Consider the following 22,423-nt stretch of genomic DNA (forward strand, 5'->3'; position numbering starts at 1 on the left):
CAATCATCCTCAAGCTTTCTAAGGCTACGCATTCCCAGACTTTACTCTTGAGTTTCTGACTGGATATGTCTTGGGTGAGACCTAAGCTTTGGTCTTAAAAATGCTCCAGGTGATTCTGATATGCAGCTGGGGTGAAGACCTGCTTGTCTAGAGTCTAAGATGAGCCCTAGCCGGTTTGGCTCAGTGGATAGAGTGTCGGCCTGCGAACTGAAAGGTCCTAGGTTAAGATGAAGACCCTGCAGGGGTGATTAGAGAAGCATAGTAACATTTACTGAGTCACTCCCTGGGCACTAGGATTTGTGCCTTTTAATACAGGGTCCCATTTAAGTTTGACCACCATCTTAAAAGGTTGTATATTGGATTGAATGGTGTCCTCTCAAAATTCACATCCACTGGAACCTGTAAGTTATTTTGGAAATAGGGTTTTGCAGATGTGATTAAGTTAATATTCAGGTGGGCCCTAAATCCAGTGACTGGTGTCTGTATAAGAAGCGGGGAGGACACACAGAGACACACAGAGAAGAAGGCTATGTAACGACCAAGATTGGAGAGATACAGCTACAAGCCAAGGAACACCAAGGATTGCCAGAGTCCACAGGAGCCAGGAAAGCAGCAAGGCAGGACTTTTCCTAGAGCCTGAGGAGAAAGCCCAGGCCTGCTGACACCTTGATTTTGAACTTCTGACCTCCAGAGCGGAGAGTCAATTTTTCTTGTTTTAAGCTGCTCAGTGTGGGGTAATTTGTTATGGCAGCCCTAGGAAATGAATACAGATTTGCATTGTTGCCATTTGAGAGATGAGAAAACTGAGGCAGTATGAAAGATACCAAGCGCTCTGGCTTGTGTGGCTCAGTTGGTTGGGTGTCATCCCGGGCACTGAAATGTTGCTGGTTTGATTCCCCGTCAGGGCACATGCCGGGTTGCAGGCTCCCTCCCCAGGAGGAGGCATGCAGGAGGCAGTCAATTGATGCTTTGTTCTCACATTGATGTTTCTCTCTTCTCCTTTCCTCTCTCTCTACAAATCAATAAACTATTTAAAAAGACAAACAGAACAAAAAACAAAAGAAAGATACAAAGCAATTAGACATGGCCCCCACCACCAGAAATTACACTGGGGCTATAGGAAAGCATCATGTGTGGATTGAGAATTTGGCTCTGGAGGAGACAGACCTAAGTAGCATCTCAGCTCCATCAGTGTTCTCCTCTTCAAAACAGAATATTCCATAGAGTTTTGGAGAGAAGTAAATGAGAAACTGTAGGAAAAGCACCTTGACTTGCTCGTACATGGTCAGCTCTCAAAAATGTTACCTGTTATGTTTGTCATTCTTGTTAGTATTAATAATAGATAAATCTGGCTAGAACACTTTCAAGAGGAGGAAGAATCAGAATTTACTTATAATTTTGTGTGAAAGCTTCACCCCTTAATGTGGCTCAATTGTCTTTGGTCAACCAAGTCAACTAGAGGTAAGGGAGGAGGGTTTTGAGCTCCCCCTAGAGGTGATTGTGGGTAACAAACTGTATGGGCGGACAAAGGAAGGGAAGGGAAGAAATACATCTGTGGGCAGAACAGGAAATAAGACTGGTTAAGTGGGGCCAGATGGGAGAATCTTGAATGCCAAGCAGAGAAATTGATTTAAGACAGACAGACCATCGTTCTGGTTGGAGAGGATTGGACACGAAGTGAGCAACAGACACCTGAACTGGCTAAGTGTAAGGTGTTGGCAGTCAGAATGGAAAAGAAAAAATGCAGGACAGCGGTGCTATGAAAGGGAGGACCAAGACAGGAACCGAAGGCTTGGGCTTCTAGCCTGAGAACATAGAAGAAAAATTGAGTCCCCTTTCAGAAACAGGTTAGCTGAAAGGGAGAGCCAGTTTGGGAAAGAAAAAGAAAAGAGAACGAGTTAGTTTTAAACAAGTATAATATGAGGAAATTTGGAGTGAGGAAACCTGGATTCTGGTTAGAACCGAGCCAAATGTTAACAATGAATCCATCGTGTACCCTTTCTGGGCCCCAGTCACTGGTCTTTTAAAATTGAGGGCGTTGCCTTATACCAAAGTAGGGAAACTGGTGGCAGATGTCGTTTGTTTATTCTACAAGGGTTTTACATTTTAATTAGCTACCAACATTTCAAAATTGGGAGATTTTACAGAAAAGCCCAGATTTCTGCCTCCAGCAGTTGGTGAATACTGAGCGTCCATCCGCGGTCCCCTTTAAACGGGACATGGACGTGTGGTCCCCACAGCCTCTACCATGCCCTACAGTCGTCCAGACACTGAGGCCGCATACCAGTTGCTGTTTGTCATCTATACCCAGCCTGCTTCACAAGTAAATTACCTTCCCCTTCCAGGTCCCCCCTGGGCAACTGGATATGAGACTCCTAACGTACGGGCTCTCTAAATTCCCTCTTAGTTCAGTAAATCTATATTTTACCTTCACATTCAGTTGGGAATACAAGTCAGTGAGAAGTCAGAGTTAGGGGTACAAATTTGGGGATCACATGAGTAGAGGTGGTAGTTAACCCCTTGAGAAACAGCAGGGGTGTAGATGGAGCACATTTTCTAGAGTAGGAAGCAGACTCACAATGGGACTCGACAAGGCTGCCCAGGGGAGCATGGCGTGGCTCTGCGTCTCTGATAGGAGAGTTCCTTACACTGGACTAGCGTTTCTCAAGCTTCAGTTATTGGGAAACAGCCTTTAACAATTCTTGTCATGTTTGCATCCTTTCTAAACTACTTACTCATTTAACATATATTAAAAAATCAAGTGACTTTTTACACCTTTTAATTTAATTTTATTGTTTAACCTTTTGCACTCGGATGTCGAGATTAAAATTACTCTTTGAATGTATCAATAATTTGAAATATAAAAAAAATCCAAATAAATAAGTTTGTATGAAAAGAAACTCCAGTTTTTTATTCTACTGCCACGCTTTGTAAAATCTGGGATATTTAAAAAATTAAATCCCGAGTAGAATAAAGGAATCGAGAAAAAAGCAAGCGAGTGCAAAGGGTTAAAGTATTACAAATAGTAGTACATATATCTCCCTTTTTCCCCCATTGACCTTCCCCCATCCTCCCCTACCTCCTGGCCAAGTGACTTTTTAATCTTAAATGTAAAAGTAATTTTATAGCCCTAACTATAAAATGAAAAAGAAAAGAGAAAGAGTTAGTTTTAAAACTAACTCAGTGGATAGAGCTCAGTGGATAGAGCGTCGGCCTGCGGACTGAAGGGTCCCAGGTTCGATTCAGGTCAAGGGCATGTACCTTGGTTGCGGGCACATCCCCAGTAGGGGGTGTGCAGGAGGCAGCTGATCGATGTTTCTCTCATCGATTTTCTAACTCTCTATCCCTCTCCCTTCCTCTCTGTAAAAAATCAATAAAATATATTTAAAAAATAAAAGTAACTTTATAGTCACCACTGAAAATGGAAAACTCATATCAACTCATCATAGAAGGTAACTGTAAAAACTAGTAAAGGGAAAGCACTATTGGAATCCAGGTAGATACATTGTTTGCTAAAAGCTCTGAACCTGAGGGCTGCTGTCCGGTAAAGAGGGAAGATTCGCAGGTGTTGCAAAGGTGCCAAAGCCTTCCCCTGGATGTCATCAGTGTGACTGAAAGGAAACAGAGACGGGAATAACATTCCATGTCATTGGGTGTAATTTGATGTTGGAGTATGAATCACCTACACAGATGTAAACTGAATCATGGTCCTCCAAAAACGTCTCTGTCCTAATCCCAGAACCAGTGAACGTGTTGCCTTCCATAGGAAACAGGCTTGGAAGAGGTGAATGAATTAAGGATTTTAAAATGGGGAAATAATCCTCGATGATCTGGGTGGGCCCCATGGAACCACACAGGTGCTCCGAAGATGGAAGTGGAGAAAGAGGTGACCGTGGGAGCAGGGAGAGAGGCAATGTGACAACAGCAGCAGCGGTCAGAGACCCAGAGAGGGCATCGGAGAGGCTGCGCTGCTGGGCTTTGAAGACGTGGAAGGAGTCGTGAAACAAGGAGCCAGGTGACTCCTGGAAGTTGTAAAAGGCAAGAATACAGAGTCTCCCCTCAAGCCTCCAGAAGGCACGCAGCTCTGCCTGCACCTTCGCTGTCGCCTGGGGAATACTGTTTGGATTTCTGACCTCCAGAACTAGAATCAATTTGTGTTGTCTTAAGCCATTAAGCTGGTGGCAATTTGTTACAACAGCAAACGTAAATAGTGGCCTGTGTGAAATGCAAGGGGCTTCTTTAATTTTCCAGGAAAGTCCTATTACCTGAAAAAAGCATGGTCTTTGTGAAGTGTTAAAGTAGTTAAGGAAAAAATGATAGGTTTTTTTTTTGTAATTTTTATCCTTCCAATACATTACTACAGTAAACAGTTTGCCATATATGTCCCAACTTTTAAATGCCTACAGGAATGTGTGTGTGTGTGTGTGTGTGTGTGTGTGTGTGTGTAAAATTCCACTGTCCCACATTCCATTTGGCTTCTGGAGTTGTTTCAAATTCTCTTCTTCATAGATCAAAAAGAGTCATACTTCCCTGGCAAGGGAGGTACCATGATCACAAAGGTGGTTTTCCCAGGGCGAGGCTTATCCATTGCACTCCGGATGTGCTGACCCCTGCGATTTCCCCAAATGTGGGGAAACTAGACTGCATAATTTGTGGTAGTGGGGGACTGCATTGGTGCTCTCCCCTAAAAAAAAAAAAAAAAAAGAGTCAAATATTGGCAATTTCATACGGTCATGTGATTCAACCTAATATTTATTTATTTATTTATTTATTTATTTTTAATATATTTTTTATTGATTTTCTACAGAGAGGAAGAAAGAGGGATAGAGAGTTAGAAACATTGATGAGAGAGAAACATCGATCAGCTGCCGCAACCAAGGTACATGCCCTTGACCGGAATCGAACCCGGGACCTTTGAGTCCGCAGGCTGATGCTCTATCCACTGAGCCACACCGGTTTCGGCTCAACCTAATATTTATAAGCAATAGTGCAATGAACAGCTTAGACACATTGGTGTGCTTTTCAGATCATTTCTTCAGGATAACTTCCCAGAAATGCGGTCATTAAGCTGAAGAGTATATTCATGTAAATGCTGCTGGTGTTTGTCAGAGTGCCCTCTATTCCCACCAACAGTGTATGAGACGCTCCAGCCGCCACCCCCGCCCACCCCCCCCCCCCCCCCCCGCACACACACACTTGCCAAACTAACTGCCAAGCCGAGGACAGACCCGTTCACTCTCATCAGGTACATGTGCGCTCCTCTTCCTCACAGATTCTTCTGTGGAACTTCTGTATCCAGCTGCCTCTTTCTGGAGTCTTCTCTGGCATATAGATGAACAACAGACTCCCCCCACCCTCACTGCGTAGAAATTAGGAGGCAGCAACCTGAACTTGGCTTTCTGTCATGTCAACTGTATCAGAATGTCCTGAAATGTGATTTCTCAAAAACACTGGCTTATATATTTAAATCTCCCGTACATTGCATTCATTAACTTCTGAGATTGGTGTGCGTGGTGAGTACAGAATGTTATGAATAAAATAAAAGTAAGCATACAAGGTGCCAGCCACAATGCCAAGCATTTACTTATTGAATCCCGAGAGGTGGGCATCGCAATCCCCATTATACAGATGTGGAACTTGAGTTCAGAGAGGCTTAGTGGCTTGCCCAAGGTGGCATAGCCCCAGTGTTAGTTATCTATTGCTACATAACAAATTACCCTACACTTAGCAGCTCAAAACAACAAGTATTCAGTATTTTACAGTGCCTGTGAGTCAGGAGTACAGGTAGAGCTTAGCTAGGCCCTCTGCTCATGGGCTCTCACAGGTTGTGATCAAGGCGGCAGCCAGGGCTGGGGTCTCACCTGAAGACTTGAATGGGGAACAATCAGCTTCCAGGCTTACTCACATGGTCAGTTTTTGGCGGGACTCAGTTCCTTGGCACGTGCCCTTTCCAGCATGGCAGCTCACAACATGGAAACTTACTCCATCATGCCAGTGGGAGAGAGAATATTCGAGCAAGACAGAAGTCACATCTTACATACCCTCATCACTGAGGTGCCATCCCATCACTTTTGCCAGACTCTGTTGGTTAGAAGCAAGTCACCAGGCCAGCCCACACTCAACCGAGAGGGTTACATCAGGGCACAAATACCAGGAGGTGAGAATCCTTGGAGGACCTGCGGTCTGCCACAGCGATTAAATAGCAGAACTAAGATTTGAAGCAGTTCTTTCAAATGCCAATGTTCCCCACAGTTAACCACTATACTCTTCTGTCTTCCCAGAGACAAATTAACCTGATTATTTCTCAGACAGGTTAATCTGGTTTTTCTAATATGGATTCTAGTATTTTCTCAAATGTATTATCCTTTTAGATTTAATCTCCCAAGTGGGAAGCTGAAAGATCCATCCAGAGTGGGAGAATTAACTAGTTCTGTGAATGTTATTTAGGGGTAACTTTAGAAAGTGAGGCTAATGAACACAAGTCTTCCAAATCCTTGCTAAATCCTGACCCTTTGATACTGCACTTAAGCCTTCTCATATGGTTTTTAGGCAATCAGACCAATTTGCATAAGGATAAATACAAATTGGGCAAATGATTGGATTCAAAGCAGATAAAGCAAAACTTCCCTGGGAGAAAGAATTTATTTGGAATAAATTTGGAATCTTGAATCTGTAACTAAATTCAGAATTGTAATAACTTGCTTTAATAAACATCTTCGGACTTAGCCATACATCTGTGTGTAATTTGGTTTTGGGAGAACAGAAGAACTGGTTCATGGGGGCATCTTTGTAGGCAGAGAAATATCTTCACTTATTGAAATGTTCCTAGCAACAGAAGTTGTTTTCTTTTTTCGCCCCCAAATCCTCAAAGCAGACACAGGCAAAATGATAAGAAATGTAGAAAATTGTAGATGTGCGTTAGGTTTTGTAGCGTACAATCGTGTTGTAAGGATATCTCATTGCATTTGCCCACATACAGTCATTTTTAAAAACATTTTAATGACAAACATGGGCTAATGTGGGCTTTTTTTTTTCTCGAAAGCTAACTTATAGAACAGCCGGTAAATGCTATCATATTAGACTGCTCTGAGATTGCTTTGGCATTTTAATTGCATTTCTCTTGCATGATGATTTTCCGTTGGCTGTTTTTATATTATTCAACTCTGTGCATTCAGAACTTAGTCAGCTCAATTTCTTCTGGGAAATGACAACAGTCATAACATTTATTGATACATTTTATCTAACACTTAAGCTCTGCATTTTCCATGCATTCTTTCATTCTCTCTTCATAATAATCCTAAAAAGTAGTCACTTATCCCAATTTTACAGACAAGGAAAATGAGGCTTGAGACTCAGAGAAGTTAAGCAATGTACCCAAGGCCACACAGCTAGTAATTGGTGGAGCAGGATTTGAGACCATGGTCTCTAGGCTATGCTATACTGCCATCCCAATGAATGGGCATATGCAATGAATGAACAAAGGAATGACCAAAGAACTTAATGACAGCAGGTATTACCTCTAATGGCATGAGCAAAACATATTTTTGCAACTCTCCCACCTTCCCTTGGCAACACGCGAGACATAAGAAACCCTCAGGCTTAATGGGAAGAGCGTAAACCGTGAAGTAAAACAGAGCTTCATTCCAATTCAGGTTTGCCTATTTTTGGCTATGTGACAACATATATAACCTTGCGAAGGCTCAGTTTGTTCCCACAGAAACCGGGAATAATGAGCGCATTCACTTATTACAGTTGATATGAGGGTTTTATGAGGATATGCCAATCAGGAGCTTAGCACAATGCCTGACATTACAGATAAATGTTTACTCATTGGCAGTTAACATGATTATCACATGGCGTTATGGAGAGCTGGATTTGAGTCTGGATCCGTCACTTATTAATTCTGTGACCAGGAGGAAGATTCCCACCTGTGTGATTGGACATCACCCTCTCTCTTTGTCACGAGGGATTGTTTGGTAATGTTTGGAAACATTTGGGTGGTCATAACTGAGAGGGGATGCTACATCCTACCATGCCCAGGACAACCCCCCAGTAGAGGATTGCACGGCCTTAAATGTTAACAGCTTCAAGGTTGATGATCCCTGTTGAATGGGCACTTCGCAAAAGACCTCGTGTCCGATAAATGCTAGCCATTCTTATTTCCTGTCTCTTTGAGCTTCCATCTCAATCTGTGTGTTATTTCCAGGAGCCCTTTCAGCTTTAAAATTCTCTGATTGAACATAATGTGACACTCAGATAGGACTACATATAGGAAACAAGTAGGATATGAACATTGTTTCTGAGTGTCAAGACCTGCTGAAAACAGTGACCTATTTTGGTAAAATGGAAAATTCATTTCTTTTTGTTATTTGAACTTCTGTAGAAATCTTACTTCAGATTAACCATTGAAAATAGGCCATATACAAGTAGTTTTCCCCCTATTTTATATCAAAAGAACAACTCTAAAGAGGAACTCTTTGTTCTATCATCCCATCCCTATTTACAGGGGCTTATAAAACTCAAGGCTTTCTGAGAAAGGACATGTCCATTTCTTATTGCCTATTTTGTTCTGAAAAGTTGCGGTTATGGGCATATTTGTCTATTTATGTTCTAAGAGTTAAAATGGTTTCTCGTCAAGAGGGCAGGGTAGGCAAATGGGGTACTTGCATCCTCTCAGAACCAAATCAAAATTACAACTAAACTACAGACCAACCATCGTTCAAAACTTCCTGAAACCAGTCAGCAGGAGGGGCAGAGATGTGGAATGGGCTGGTCCTAAACCCACATGTAGCAGATAAAAACCAGGAGGGATATCTCTGCTGCAGAAATACCCCCTGAAGGGTGAGGGGGTCCAAGCCCCACACCAGCCCGCCCCCTACCTCCCCCCCCCCCCAGCCTAAGGTTTCAGTGCCATGAAGAGAAGTCCCCATAACTTCTGGCTGTAAAAACCAGCAGGGATTGTGGCTGAGTGAGACAGACGGCTGCTGGAGTCCCAGGCAATACCTCTTAAAGGGACCATGCATGGACTTAGTTGGACTTACTATCTCTGAGCTCCAGTACTAGGACAGCACCTCAAAAGGCACCAGGGACATGTGGGAAGGAACTGAAGTGTCTGGCATCAGGGTAAGAGCTGGAGGAGCAGCTTTCTGCCAGACAGAAGTGCTGGCAGAGGCCACTGTTCCCTTGCCAAGTCCTCCTCCCACAGAACTGGCAGGTGGCTGCCATATCTGAGTTTCCATGAACTTGGCTAACACTGTTCACCCATTTCTACTAATCTCTTGAGACTCTGCCCCACCCAATTTTGGGGTCCACACAAGCAGTCTCCAGTGGCTTTTCCATATGAATGCTTCAGACTTTCTTAAAATCTCTAAAACAAGCAGCATCTGGCCTTGGTGTGCCCCATACCTCTCACTAAGTGGCCCCATGCCTGGCACTAGTGGCAGCCTGCCTTGGCCTCTCCTGGGTATCTCCAAATCCAGCACAAGTAGCAGCCATGAAGATCACTTTGTAACTGCCAGATGGCCCTAGGTAGATCACAGGTGGTGGCTGACTTTCGCCTGCACCTCCCGGGAAGATAAGGCACCTAGTGGAAAGCTTCAGACCACATCAAAGAACCACCCAACACCTCCACAAGCAACACACTCAAGGGGTGCACTCAGCAGGCACCAGAGCCCCGCTGAAGTAAGCCTTGCTCTGTGGGGTGGGCCCCTGCACAGCTGATCCTCCACAATGGTGGAAGCCAGTTCTTGCAGCCAAATGGCCTAGGGATACACCCCCCTCATTGATATGCCAACAGCAATCAAGGCTCAACTAAAACAGAAGGGTGTATACAGCTCATTTGGGGGACACACCTGGCATGTACAGCTTGGGTTATCAGGGAGGCCATGCCACTGGACCCTACAGAATACCTACTACTTAAGGCCAGTCTCCCAAGACCAGGAGATGTGGCAACAATAAACAATATTACATTAGTTTCAGGTGTGCAACCCAGTGATTGTATCCATCTGACACCATACATAGCTATTCCAGTATTATTGACTATATTCCCTATTCTGTACTTTCCATCCCTGTGACTATTCTTACTCACCAACTTGTACTTTTTAATCCCTTCACCTTTATCACCTATCCCTGCAACTCACCTCCAACAGCAACCATCAAAATGTTCTCTGTTCCTGTTCTGCTTGTTCATTTATTTTGTTCTTTAGATTCAACTGTTGATAGATATGTATACCCAAATAAAGTACTATACTATGTTGGCACATTTCTGCCGAATGTTCTTTCTCTAAACATTTCTTTAGACAATTGAAATGATACTATATAAAGAAATTTTATCTTACCTTTCCCATTTAACATCACAGCATAAAAACTTCTTCATATTATGAAAATACTTCCTAAACATTTCTAGGGCTGCAGAATCTTTCATTATATTAAAACATATTTTTAAATTTTATACACATTTCTAAAAACATTTTGTTACACAGTAAACTACTTGCAAAATGTCAAAGATACATAACTATACAAAGTACAAATTAAACATTAACTTCTCACCTCTCCGTAAATTCTTTCTCCAGTTGTAAGTTGTGATTTTTAATAATTCCACATGTATCTTACAATGTGGTTTTGTGATAGTCAGTTGTATTATTTGCCAAATATTTCCAATTCTTCATTTTCCAAGTACATAATATAATTGCAGTTGATGGTTAATTTATTTCTTTGGTTAGACCCGTGGTCGGCTAACTGTGGCTCGTGAGCCACATGCAGCTCTTTGGCCCCTTGAGTGTGGCTCTTCCACAAAATACCACGGCCTCGGTGAGTCTATTTTGAAGAAGTGCGTTAGAAGAAGTTTAAGTTAAAAAAATTTGGCTCTCAAAAGAAATTTCAATCATTGTACTGTTGATATTTGGCTCTGTTGACTAATGAGTTTGCTGACCACTGGGTTAGACCATGTGACTAGTTCTTGCCAATGAGTTGTGAGTATTAAAATGCTACTGTAAGACCTTGGGACTTTTATTCCTTTCGCCATGACAACTGGCAATGCTCTAATCAGTAGCTGCTTCATCAGCCAAGTTCCAGAGAGAAGGTGACACAGAGCAGAGTTCCCAGACTACTCATGTTGGACATGTAGAGTGAGAAATAAGATTGTTTTACTTAAGTTTGTTGTCTGTTATAGCAGTATAACCTGTCATATCCTTACTAATAGAGTATGTCCTATATGATAAAAGCCTAATATGCAAATTGTCCCCTCAGGAGTTTGACCTCTTGCTATGATGTGTGCTGACCACCAGGGGGCAGCGCAGAACATGGCGGGCATCAGCAATGTGGTGCTGACAGCAGGCTGCAGTGAAGGCACTGCTGGCCCCGATGGGCCCTGACAAGAGCAGGACCACGGTGGGATAATGGAGCAGGTGAGTGGGCAGGGCCAGGCCTAGGTGGGGTGTGAGCAGGGGCCTGATCACTCCGCCGATTGCCCCGCAGAAGGCAACCAGTGGTGGTGATGGGGGGTGGGGCTGCTGCTCAGCTCCCAGGCACTGAGGGAGCTGGGCGGGGGGGGGGGCAAGGAGGGCTGGCCCCAACCCATCACCCCACAGGTGGGATGGTGGAGCAGGTGAGGGGGCAGCTCCAGGCCATGGTGGGGTGCCAGGCGGGGCTGCGGGGCCGTGAGGCTGGGGGTGTGAGCTGGGGCTGCGAGCCTGAGGGCGCAAGCTGGGGTCCGATCCTGGCAGGCCACCCTGAGGGACCCCACCCATGCACAAATTCCAATCTGGGATCCCAATACAGGACTGCTGGCTCCCAACTGCTCGCCTGCCTGCCTGCCTGATTGCCCCTAACCACTTCTGCCTGCCAGCCTGATCATCCCCTAACCACTCCCCTGCCAGTCTGATAGATGCCTAACTGCTCCCCTGCTGGCCCGATTGCCCCTAACTGCCCTCCCTTGCAGGCCTGGTCCCTCCCAACTGCCTTCCCCTGCTGGCCATCTTGTGGAGGCCATCTTGTGTCCACATGGGGGTGGCCATCTTTGACCACATGGGGGTGGCCATCTTGTGTGTTGGAGCGATGGTCAATTTGCATATTACCTCTTTATTATATAGGATATATATTATATATATATATATATATACATATATATATATATATATAGACACACATATAAAACGCAAATGCAGACACAGAAACATAAATCAACTGTAGCATCTACATTCTTTTATAGCCTGATTTTTCCTTATGCTAAGAAATATAGTTATTACTCAACAGTTGTTTATTGAACATCTACTATGTCTCACTGCTCTTCAAGATGTTGATACTTTGTCAGTAAACAAAACAAAACAAAAAAGCCTACTGTCAATGGAGTTTATTTACATGGATATCTTTCCACGTTTGTACACACATATTTATTTATTATTCTACAGTTGCCTACTATATGGATGTATCACAATCTGTTTAACAATACTTCTATTTATGAATATTTAGGTTTTTCCCAATTTGTCTCTTGTTGAAAAACAAGGCTATGATAAATATCAACATAGATCTATTTGGAGCCCTGTGTATCACAGGTGCACTTGTGGATACCTCTTATTTTACTTAAACATTCTCCTATAATTGGACACACGAACCACTTGTAATTATTTTGCTATTATCCATGCACTGGTTTTATAGTTAACATCTACTTGTTTGAAGCTTTTGGGGGTAGTTGGGGGTTATTTCTTTATGATAGTGACTCCAACATGTTACTGCTGGGTGAAAGGGTTCTGGTATTTTTAAGGCTGCTGACACATGTTGGCATGCATGACTCTTTTTAATAGATTTCCTACTTCAGCAGGGATTGTCCTGCCATCTCTGGTAATTTCACACATAGGGAGTAAGGAGATCTGAACTGCCCACCATCAACTATTCTTCCTCCAGGCCATCTGAAGAACCAAGAAAAATCCAGCCAAGCATGAAAAAACTCAGTTAATACAGGTGGGGAGACTAATTTTTTGTTAGTAGTTAGCATTTTGCTTTATTTTCTTTTGTTTTCTTTCCTAGGAATTGATGTATTTCTTTGCTGTTAAAAGACACAATGGTCTGGCCAGTATGGCTCAGTGATTGAGCATCGAGCCATGAACCAAGAGCTTACCGGTTCAATTCCTGGTCAGGGCACATACCTGGGTTGTGGGCTCAATCCCTGGTTGGGGGTGTGTGGGAGGCAGCCAATCGATATTTCTCTCTCATTGATGCTTCTATGTATCTATCCCTCTCCCTTCCTCTCTTTCTAAAATCAATAAAAACTTGTTAAAAAAAACACACCCCACAATGGTCACTTTACATATATTATATGACTTCATTCTTGAATTGGCCTTGAGTCTAGTAGGGCACATCTACTGGGCTTCCCTGATGAATTCTCTTTCCTACTCTCCAAGAAAATGGTTCATACCTTCTTCCCTCATCTTCCCACTGCCATTCCCTGCCCCCCGTTATAATGTAGAGACAGACTGTGACACCCACAGAAGAGGTCCCTTCTCTTGTGCATTGCATCCCATGCCCTCTTGCCTGCTTGGTAGGTAGACTTTCTCCTTCTTGCTACTCTGTCATTCACTTCAGTATGCAGTTGTGGATTGACTGTTGTTATAGTTGAAGTTTAGCCACTAAAGTGCCTGGTCGTTCTCTCTGGAACAGGAATAAACAAAGACGCAAAGGGGAACATCTTGTCAGATTTTCTAACCAAACCAGCACTCCTCTGATGTGACGTGGGGACAGCTGTCTTATCCCGGAGGGTTTGCCTGTGGGACAGACCAGCTGCTGCCTGCACTGCGGAATACCCCACACAAGCTGTGAGTTTTTAACTGCTCATGCTTACTCTATTTCCAGACCTAGAGTTGTTGGGATGACATTTAGGATCCCTAGCTTGCACGCAGTCAGCAGAGCAGATGAACTGAAAAAACTGAAATGCGATGGTCTCACTCTTGATACAGTACTGCCATAGGCTCCCTCAGTTAAACAAATAAATAGGCAGAACTCCAAGTTAGGTTGATGGGCAAGGAGAGTGTCTCTTGTTTGGGACATTCATTCACTTGTTCTACAAATATTGATTCCATATCTACTTTGTGCCAGGCACTGCTTCCGGGGCTTCGGGTAAATGAGTCAATAAAACGAAGATATCTGTCCTCATAGAGCTTACCTTCTGGCAGGGGAATTCAGACAATTCATATACTAGATAGATGATATCGTGTGATAGGGGATGATATTTAGAACAGGGCCAAAGGGACCAAGCCCTCCAGGGCAGAAGAGAAGGCAGTTTGCATAATTAAGTTGGGTGGTCAGAGTAAAACTGAGAAGATAAAACTTCCGCCAAGATTGGAAGGATATGAGTGAGTTAACTGGAAGAAGAGTGTCATAGCAGAGAGAAGACCTAGATCAAAGGCATCAAGGGGATGGGGGGTGTGCCTGGAACAGTAGGGAGCTGCAAGGACACGAGTGATCCTGAGCAGATGAACAAGAGGAGAGCAGCAGGAACAGTCAGGGAGCTGATGGGAGCTGATGCCACAGGAAGTCTTTGCATGTCATTGTCAGAGCGTTGGCTTCACTTTGAGTGAAATGGGGAGCCACTGCAAGATTTTAACCGAAGGTGTGACATGCTCCAAGTTACTTTTTCTTTTAATCCTCACCTGAGGATATTTTTCTATTGATTTTTAGAGAGAGTGGAAGAGAGAGGGAAAGACAGAGAGAAATATCGATGTGAGAGAAACACATCAATTGGTTGCTTCCTGCACGCACCCCGGCCAGGGCCCAGGCTGGGGAGGAGCCTGCAACTGAGGTATGTGCCCTTTACCAGAGTCGAATCTGGGACCCTTTGGTCTGCAGGCCGACGCTCTATCCACTGAGCCAAACTGGCTAGGGCTAACTTACATTTTAAAATATATGTATATTTTTATTGATTTTAGAGAGAAAGGGAGAGGCAGATAGAAATACCAATGATGAGAGAGAATCATAGATCAGCTGCCTCTTGCACGCCCCATACTGGGGATCGAGCCCACAATCCGGGCATGTGCCCTTGACTGGAATCGAACCTGGGACCTTTCAGTCTTCAGGCTGACACTCTATCCACTGAGCAACACCAGGCAGGGCTAACTTACATTTTAAAGGGGTCACTTGATCTGCTGTGTTGCGAATTGACTAGAGGCAAGGAGAGAAGCTGGAGTCCTCTTAAGAGGCTATTGCAATAATCTAGGTAAGACTTGGTGACCTCTTAAAACAGGATGCAAAAGGAGATGGAAGGGGTTGGACTCTGAATGTACTTTGAGAGTAGAGTCAGTATGCTTTCTGGAGCTTGGATGCCAAGAGAAGGCAAGAATACTTCTGAGATTTTATCCCGAGCTACTGGAAAGATGGAGTTGTTAGGACATTAGAGGGGAACAATGGCGGGAGAAGCAGTTTTCTGGGGGAAGATCAATTCAGTTTGGGGCATGTTGAGTTTGAGATGCCTGCTAGACATCCACATGGAGGTGGTAACAGGCAGGTGGATAGACAAATATGAAATATAGGAAAAGTCTGGGTTTGATATCTACAAAGTGCTCAACTTTTTCCTTTTTTTTTTTTATGAGTCAAAATTTATGGTGTGCTTTTTTTTGTTTTTGTTTTCTTTGTTTTGGTTTATAAGTACTTCTACATAGCCATCATCAATAATAATCGATGTTCCGAATGCTGAACACAAGATCCATATGATCCTTAAATACTTTTGATTCATTAGTGAAATAATATAATAAACCAGGAGGACTTTGTTTTTTAGTTTATATTTGACAGTTGATCTCTTCACAGCATGTATGGTGGCATGAAGATAATTTAATTCATCAGTCCCTCTCCCGTCCTGACAGAACAGAGAATAGAATGTGGACTGAATGAAACAGTTTGAGAGCCAAACAGACCTGAGCTAGATTCTTCGTGCTGGAACTTTGTGAAGAGTACCTGACATTTTCTGAATCCCCAAATCTTCACTTTAAAATGTGAATAAGCCCTAACCGGTTTGGCTCAGTGGATAGAGCGTCGGCCTGCGGACTCAAGAGTCCCAGGTTCGATTCCGGTCAAGGGCATGTACCTTGGTTGCGGCACATCCCCAGCAGGGGGTGTGCAGGAGGCAGCTGATTGATGTTTCTCTCTCATCAATGTTTCTAACTCTCTCTCCCTCTCCCTTCCTCTCTGTAAAAAAATCAATAAAATATATAAAAAAAAGAAATTGAAGAACATTTTATAAAAAAATTAAAATTAAATAAAATGTGAATAACTCCTGTGTTGGAGGAATATCAGGGAAAATACTACTCCTGATCCTTTATAATGGTTATTTTGTAATTTATAGCTTGCCCATAAGGTGGGTGTTCAGTAAATCTTTTTATTCCCTTTCTTCCTCCCCCAACCCCTCATAGAATGCTTAGCACACAGTAGGTGTTCAATAAATGCTTACTGATTCATCACTCACACTATCCTCCCCTCAGAGGGAGACTCGCTTCTCTCCTCACATATGCTATATACATATGATTGCTTCCATAATGCCATCACTATGTGGCATGACATGATCTGTTTACCTGTCTACTGTCTGCCTCCTCCATGAAATGTAAGCTCCAATAAGATAAGAACTTGCATTTGTTCAATCCCTCTATCTCTGGTGCCTAGGTCTGCCTGGTACATTGCAGGGGCTCAATAAATATTTATGGAATATATTAGGAAATAAATGAAGGCTGTGAGAAAACAAGCCAACTCTATCATTTTAACTTTTATTTATTGTTTGATTTTAAGAAGAGAAAAAAAAGAGAGAAACATTGATTTGTTGTTCCATGTATTTATGCATTCATTGGCTGCTTCTTGTATGTGTCCTGACGAGGGATCGAACCCACAACCTTGGCATATTGGGATGACGATCTAACCAACTGAACTACCCGGCCAGAGTCCAACTCTATTATTTTATATAAAAAGTGAAACTCCAAAGATCACCTTGAAAAATCTGCTGTCAGAGCACAGCTCAGAGGAGGGCGGTGGGAGGAGGCAAGAAAGATTAGGCACTTACTTTCCCTACAAACCCTGTCTGCATGTAATTCCACTGCTTTGAACTGTTTATTAACACATGACACAAGCCATTTCCCTATTTACATGGTTCCACTGGGAATTCCACACCAACACTCCCCTCAGCTTTCAAGATTTTATACCTGGATTTCAGACACTAAATGACCTTCCTACGTCTGGTGAGAGGGCAGGTTGCCTGTTCCTATCTGCGTGCTCCAGGCACTGCGAGGCCAATAGCATCAGCGTGTGGAAGCAGCTCCATTCACACAACTCGCAGCTGGCTGGAGCCAGGCCGCAGGGGCATGGGCGGCAGAATTCTCTCAGAACCCAGAACACCCACCCCAGGGTTGGCTGTAGACAGAGATCCAGGATTTTCAGGTTTTTTTCCATAGATCGGTTCTCTGCTGTCTGTGGAGAAAGAACTGTCTTAGTCCTACCTAGATGTCACAAGGAGTTGAAAATTGTTCTCCTCCTAAATGAGAGAAGAAGATAAAATCACGAGGATCCAAAGCTCAGAAGAACCAGGATCCACCCCAACGCTTACCCGCGTAGTTCTTACCCTTACTCACAGAGGAGGCATGCTGTGACTGACTCCATTCCTATCCCTGAGGGGTGGATACGTAATGAAGTCAGGTGAGTCTTTAGTTTTACTTTGTTTTTACAGAAAAATATTACTGAAGAAGGTGCTCAAAGAGAGAAATCATAATCAATCAGTCTAGGATCCCAAGGGGAGCCGCTGCTGGATGTTCACAATTGGTGGAACAGGTGTTCGGGGTTCTAGAAAAATCCCAATGCAGCCTGCCCCAGATTCCCAGGCTGCCCCAGTTAGGTCTGCATGGGCCTCCTGCCCCAGGAACTAGAAACCGAGGGTCTTTGCTGCTTTTTGCCATCTCCTGGGTGGCTGATCCCAGGCTAAGTGTGGGGACGGTGGTGCAGCCAGAATTTGGGGCAACTACTCACCTCTCTGCTTGCTGTTACTTCGAGGTTGGCCAGGCCCTGTCACCCTCCTTGCCTTCAGCCCACCTTTGCCCACACTTCTTAAGAACTAGCAGATCTGCCCTGATCTCTGGACCATGACTGGACTTCTCTACTGGATGGCTTCTCTCAGAGGGAAGTCTCAAGCCTCCCAAGGATCAGACTCATAATTGCTGAGAACAAAATAAAATTGTTGCTGAAATATCAGCAAACTGGAGAACAAGAGGAAGGAAGGAAGGAAGGAAGGAAGGAAGGAAGGAAGGAAGGAAGGAAGGAAGGAAGGAAAGTAGGAAGGGAGAAAGGAAGAAAGATCTGTCCCCAAAAGGGTAGAACTGACATTATTTTCAGCACTAAGGCTTTACAAATTAATTGATTTTTCTGACTCATTTGGTGTGGGTTTAAACCATTTATCTGAAAAGGCCATAATATATTTTTGAATTACTCTAACAATAAGAGACACAGAAGATGAAATGATGAGTTAAACACTTAGTTGAGCCATCATTATTAACCCATGGCATAGATTGCCTCTCAGCATCCCTTCTGCAGTGCCAGCTCCAATGCACGTTTGGTTCTTCTGGGGACCAGTTGGATGAGTCTCCCCCTTCCCTCCCAGCGCCTGTGAGAAAACTGCAGTCCTGCCCTTTGGTGACATCACCTACTTTCAGATCAGGAGCCTTTGTCAGAGGCCTGCCAGAGCTTCCAAATAAAGCCGCTGCTCATCGCAGCCCTGGTGTGCCACCCACCCCTGCAGTAGCAATATTTAATAACACAGAGAATACAAAGCTTGGCTGGATGAGTCACTGTTGTAAGTGACCAGACAAATGGAAATCTCCTTTTTAACAAAAAGGCCTTGAAATGCAAGGATAAGGACACACTCCTTTCATTTCCAGCTTTAATGATCATGCTATGCATTTCCAGGGCCAACACCTACATTTTTTTTCTTCCTGTTGGATTTCATAAGACACCTCTGTATCTGAATTAGGGTCAAAGGTCTTTCTTAACTCTGTATACTACAAACTTGAAGCATTTGCATACCATCTTCTCTCACGTTCTTTGCCCTGTCTGCATACCACCTGTATTATTATTTACCTCTTAGTTTTCTTTACTGTGACTCATGTTTGTTACTTAATACCTTTGTTTAAAAGAAAAACAATCTCACTTCTTATGATTCTGGTAAACCAGTATCTCCTGCCACAAATAGACAAATAAAACCAGAGGGGAAAACCAAATCATATCAATACTTGTTAGGCCATTTCTGCTGTTTGTTGAGGACTCTGAACTAGGGTTTGTAGATGTCTCTGATCAAGAGGGAGAGTGGAAAATATTAGGTGTTAAAGAAATGGTGACCACCCTAGCCGGTTTTGCTCAGTGGATAGAGCATCGGCCTGTGGACTGAAGGGTCCCAGGTTTGATTCCAGTCAAGGGCACATGCCTGGGCTGTGGGCTTGATCCCCAGTGTGGGGCGTGCAGGAGGCAGCTTATCAGTGATTCTCTCTCATCATTGATGTTTCTCTCTCTCCCTCTCCTTTCCTCTCTGAAATCAATAAAAATATATTAAAAGAAAAGAGAAAAAGAAAAAAGAAATAGTGACCGCTGATGAAGACATTCTCCTTGAAGTCATGAAATGAATTGAAAGGGACTACAGAAGAGGAAGCTCCTTTCTGGAGGTAAAATCTAATAAGAAGATAGATGCATTTATCAGACTTCAAAATCCTCAAGGATAACGTGTAGTATTGTTAGAAGCACGTAGCCTTGTGGTTAAGGAGCTTAGGCTCAGGGTTCCATCAGAAGTGAGTGAACCTCTAATTCACTCTATAATGGGTAACAATCTTAACCTCTCAGAGCCTACATTTCTTTGGTTGAAAATGAGGATAATAAAAGTATGACACTTGTGTCACAGGGCTTTTAAGGGAATTGTATAAAATCAGTCAGGCAAAGCACTCAGCACACTGCATGGCACTTAAGTACTCAATAATTATTTGCCTTATCTTCTTTATCATCTTTTTCCTTCTTCTTCTTCTTCTTCTTCTTCTTCTTCTTCTTCTTCTTCTTCTTCTTCTTCTTCTTCTTCTTATCATCTTCATAAAAGTGGGCTGAATTGTGCCTCCCAAAATGATCTGTCCAAGTGCTGACCCTGGTACCTATGAATGTGACTTTATTTGGAAACAAGGTCTTTACAGATGTCATTGAGTTACGATGAGGTCGTACTGGATTGGAGTAGGCCCTAATCCATTGATTTGTGTCTTTAGAAGAGGGATATTGTGAGACAGAGACTCTGAGGAGACACAGAGGGAAAAAGCTATCTGAAGATGGAGGCAGAGATTGGAGTTGTGCTGTTATAAGTCAAGCATTGTCAGCATCCTCTAGGAGCTAGAAGAGGCAAGGAAGAATTCTTCTCTAGAGCCTGCAGAGAGAGTATGGCCCTGAAAACATCTTCCTTCCTTCCTTCCTTCCTTCCTTCCTTCCTTCCTTCCTTCCTTCCTTTTTTTCTTTCTTTCTTTTGTTGATTATTTTATTTTTTAAAAAAACACCTTGATTTTAGACTTCTAGTCTCCAAAACTGTGAAAGTATAAACTTCTCTTGTATTAAGCCATCCAGTTGGTGGTAATTTGTTATCACAAACCATAGAATTTGGTACTGGGAAGTGGAGTACTGCTATAACAATGTTGAAGTGGCTTTGAAATTGGATAATGGGTAGAGGCTAGAAGAAGTTTGAGGTATTTGATAAAAAGGCCTAGATTGCCTTGAAGAGACCCTTGGTAGAAATGTGGACCCTAAAAGAGATACTGGCAAGGGCTCCGAAGGAAGTGAAGAGAACGGTAATGAAAGCTGCTATTGTCTTAGAGAATACATATATTGTCACAAACAGCATGTTAGTAGAAATATGAATGTTAAAGGAGCTTCTGGTGAAGCCTCAGAAGGACATGAGGAAACCAAGAAAATTACTGGATACCAGAGGAAAAACAATTGTTATAGAGGCAGAAACCTGTCTGAATTGGGTTCTGGTGTTGGGTGGAAAATAGAACTTATAAATGATGAACTTGGAATTCAGATAAAGAAATTTCCAAACATTTGAAAATGGCCTGGTTTCTCCGTGATGTTTATAGTAAAACTAGAGGCCCGGTGCATGAATTTTGTGCATGGGGGTGGGGGGTCCCCTCAGCCCAGCCTGCACCCTCTCCAATCTGGGACCCCTTGGGGGATGTCTGACTGCCAGTTTAGGCCTGATTCCGGGGATCAGGCCTAAACCGGCAGTTGGACATCACTCTCACAATCCTGGACTGCTGGCTCCTAATCGCTCACCTGCCTGCCTGCCTGGTCGCCCCTGACTGCCCCCCCCCTGCTGGCCTGATCGCCCCTAACTGCCTCTGTGCCAGCCTGATAGCCCCTAACTGACCCCCCCCACCACCTCTGGCCTGGTCGCCTCTTACTGCCCCCCCCGCTGGCCTGGTCACCCCCAACTGTCCCCCACTGCCGGCCTGGTTGCCTCTCACGGCTCCCCCGCCAGCCTGGTCACCCCCAACTGCCCCCCGCTGGCCTGGTCACCCCCAACTGTCCCCCACTGCCGGCCTGGTCGCCTCTCACGGCTCCCCCGCCAGCCTGGTCATCCCACACAGCCTGCTGTTCAGTTGTTTGGTCGTCCCTCACTAACCCCCCTACTGGCCTGGTCGCCCCACGCAGCCTGCTTGCTCAGTCGTTTGGTTGTCCCTCACTAATCCCCCTGCCGGCCTGGTTGTAGGCAGCCATCTTGTGAGGGCGTAAGGGTTAATTTGCATATTACCTCTTTATTATACAGGATGCAGGAAGAAAGAGATACATTTAGGAAGAAACTATCAAGCAAGAGGGAACCAAATGTGATAACCTAGTAAATTCTCAGCCTATCTATAATGCAAAAGATGCTAACGCATGTTTTTGAGAGAATGTCAAGAGTGTGACTAGACAATCTTTTGCTAAAGAGATTGGATGTATGACTAATGGATACAAGCAATTATCTCAGCAGAAGCTAGGAATAGAGTTGAGGTTACCTAGATCTATAGACAACCTTCTTGTCTGATGGTGTGCAACCCATGAATTGCACAGGAAACCAACAACATTTTGAGAATGTTGTACCAGTACAAACACTGCCATCCTGGACTAACAGGGACAGGGACAGGGGCACATAGGAAAGCAGTTAGACTTCCAAAATTCCACAGGCAGGACACAAGCTGATAGAGGCATCCAGCTGCCAACATGTGTGACTCTTCAAGAAAAAAAGAAGAATGATTCCAAAGGCAGCCCCAAAGCTGCAGGGCCTCCAGGGGCCTCCGGAGAGCAGAGCGTCAAGCCACTAAGGATTCTTCTGAGGCCTTGAGATCTAATGGAATTTTCCCTGCTGGGTTTCAAACTTGCTGGAACAAGTGATCCCATTGCTCTCTATTTT

General features: G+C 43.8%; 1 non-coding gene across 1 annotated transcript; it reads left to right on the plus strand.

Annotated features, from left to right (window-relative positions):
- Positions 1-4,522: 4,522 nt before the first annotated feature.
- LOC129148896 (U1 spliceosomal RNA) lies at positions 4,523-4,687 on the plus strand. Its single transcript, XR_008555928.1, has one exon. It is a non-coding gene; the product is annotated as a U1 spliceosomal RNA (small nuclear RNA).
- Positions 4,688-22,423: the final 17,736 nt, after the last annotated feature.

Source organism: Eptesicus fuscus, chromosome 4 (assembly GCF_027574615.1).
Source record: "Eptesicus fuscus isolate TK198812 chromosome 4, DD_ASM_mEF_20220401, whole genome shotgun sequence".
Classification (NCBI taxonomy): domain Eukaryota; kingdom Metazoa; phylum Chordata; class Mammalia; order Chiroptera; family Vespertilionidae; genus Eptesicus; species Eptesicus fuscus.